Source organism: Eurypyga helias, unplaced genomic scaffold, assembly GCF_000690775.1.
Source record: "Eurypyga helias isolate BGI_N326 unplaced genomic scaffold, ASM69077v1 scaffold3279, whole genome shotgun sequence".
Classification (NCBI taxonomy): domain Eukaryota; kingdom Metazoa; phylum Chordata; class Aves; order Eurypygiformes; family Eurypygidae; genus Eurypyga; species Eurypyga helias.
The window spans coordinates 11,397-14,358 of record NW_010271201.1 but is presented as its reverse complement, the minus strand read 5'-3'; positions in this window follow the sequence as shown (position 1 = coordinate 14,358).

Sequence of the window (2,962 nt, the reverse complement as noted above, 5' to 3'; positions counted from 1 at the left end):
GGAGCACCATGGCCCTTCCACCAGTCCCTGGCCCCACAGTGCCTGGGGCAGGACAGAGCTGCTGGACAGCATGGGCCAGGGGAGATGGGAACAGGAATAAACAGTGAAAAATACATACTGGCTCCTGCCTTATAGTCTTCCTTTCATTCCCCTTCCTTCCTTCCTTCCACCCCACCACCACCACTCTCAGTGCATCCCCTTGCCCACCAAAACACCCCCAACAGCTCAGTGACCCCACCTATTTCCAGTACAGTCCTTTATTTGCCCTTACTCCCTACCCCACACCCCAGCTGCAGTGCAGGGTCCGTCACCACCACTTGCTCACTTCTTCTTCAGGAGCTCTGTCATCTCCGGCACAGCCTGTAAACACAAGTGTGGGGGTAGCACCTGCTCTCCCTCTGACCCCCAAACTCTCCATGTGCAGCACCCAACCCCCCAGTTGCACTCCCCACCCTCCCACCCCTCTTGCCCAGCACACCACTCCAGGGGCTGTGGGTCACCCCATAATTATTTAACAGCGCTACATTTCCATTAGGTGGAAATAATGCATTCGTACAAAATTTATTAAGGAAATTGTCTACACCGTGTTTCTTCAGAATGTGACTTCGTCTCTGGCTTATGGAAAGGCCCGCGCTCACTGCGCAGCCAGCGGGCATTAGTTCAGGAACAGCATTAAGTGCTGGCAGAGTTTCTGCCCACGCCTCTCCACAGAGCCGCTGCAAGCTCGTGCCAGTCACACGTATGGCTGTGCGCACAGGCGAGCCGCAGGCGCCTGGACAGGGGCTAGCGCGCAGCTCCGATTTCCCAGAGAGAACGGCAAGTTCCTCACGGGTGTCAGTAAGGCAGCACGCCCAGGCAAAACCAAGCAGCCCCACTGCAGTCTAAACACAGTGTCAACTCTGTACTTTCCTACTTCATGATGCTGAAAAAATACATGTAAGCACCTCTGTGCAGCTTTCCCTCAAAGCAGTTCCTATGCAGGAAACGAGAGTAGAGGCAGGCTGGCTGTGACAGCCCCAGCAACACAACAGCTTCTACTTGCAGGGGTTGAATTTTGAGACTAAAGATAATAATGAAATCACAATGGCAATTCTTTACCACAACAACCCAAAGCAAACACTCTCACCCAGTATCTTCACACGTACTAGATGATATTCTCTACGCTATCATGAGCTCTGCAAAACTGTTATCCCGCGCATGTCCGATTTTCGCCTCACCTGAAATAAGTCTGCCACCAGGCCGTAGTCTGCCACTTGGAAAATGGGAGCTTCTGGATCCTTGTTGATAGCAACAATGGTCTGCAAACAACAGCAAAGCACCATGAGTACAGATACTGATCAACCTCTAGGGCCAGAATCCCGTGCTGGGCTGCAGCAAGGAGACACGGATTGCATTCTCTCCGAGCCCCTAGAAGCAGAGGGTACGGATCACGGCATCTAACACTCTTCCTGTCCACCTCCAAAAAAAAAACCCTCCAAACCTCCCTGCTCCCTGCATACATCAGGGCTATCCTTCCCTGTTGACAAGAGTCTAGGGAAAAAAATTACTACGATAGATTATCTGCACACTTTCTGCCCCACCATTACCGAAGGAACGCGGAGGGAGCACATACAACAAGTACAACAGAGCCACGCCTGAAGGCCTCTGCACGTGCCGGAGCACATGCCCTTCAGTCTGTCCTGCAGCAGCAATACGCACACGATGGCAGTCCCAGCACAACAGTATAGAAAATGCCTCTTGGTTTCAACTCCTTCACACAGGTAAATCATCCTGTAACCGTCCACATCGACACCTGCAACAGGATGGGAGCATTCCAAGAAGGATGGAGGAGGGGGGCGGGGGAGATGACAGCTGACATAAGCCTTACACCAAGCAGGGGGCCTAAACCACAGCACGCCAACAGCACCTTTCCATCTGAACGCTGCCCAGGTGAACTCCAGCCGGAGGCACCAAGACTCCTCGGGACAGCTCTGCCCCAACAGCTCCTTAATACACTTACCTGCCATTCCCAGGCAGCCAGTTCATGTGTCTCTTCCTCCCTCCCCTGAAGGTACTTGTACCACCAAGTTAATGGCCTGGTAGCGTGTGCCTAGTGGCAGAAACTCACGCGCTTGCAAATCCTGTGGTTTCAGGCCCACAGAAATGTTTTTCCTTCACAGGCCATTTGTGTCCTGTGACTCGCTATAAAGAACCACCCCATCCTGTATGCAAGCAGGAAGTACCTACAGCAGAGCGCTGCTGCTGCCCCTCTTGCCAGCTCATAAGCAAAGACCTGAGAGTATTCCAGCAATACTTCCCCTGAAATATTTTTCCCCAAGTTTTATTGGTTTTACTTCAGTTAGCCCATGTGCAAATGCAAGCCTCCTCCAGTGTGGGAAGTGAGCTCCAGGCTGTGATACCCGAGGATATCCACTCAGTGAAGATGTTAACTGTGCTCAGTGGCCCTGCCATGCTTCCCAGAACGCTCACAGGGGCTACTGCCGAGGGCTGGCTGAAGCCACCGTAGTTGGTGACCCTTGGGGGCTGCCAGCTCTGTCCTCATCACAAAAACAATTAACCCCAGTTGCTTGCAAAACTGTCTGAAGCTTTAGTTTGGCAGCCTAGTCCTTCCTCTGTCCCCCTTAGCTGAAGTAGTAAGATCTGGTTCTCTGCCTCATTGCCAAATCAGATTTTCCACGGCAAGAAGCAAAAGCATCACCTGGCTTGCAACACAACTTTTTCAAGTTAAATGTCGGAGAAAGAAAAGATGCTGTAAGTACCTCATGAGGGAATTAAAAATAAGGAAAGAAAGCAAACGATGATTCTCCAGGTCTTTTCGAAAGCTGCATTTTCTACCTTGCTGTACAAGGACAAATCAATTATACATTTCACCGACTACTTTGGAAAACTTATCCTGAAGTGTACACAACCACAAGGCCAGATAATTCACAGTGCTGCGGGAAGACAGGGGACACTCCAGAGA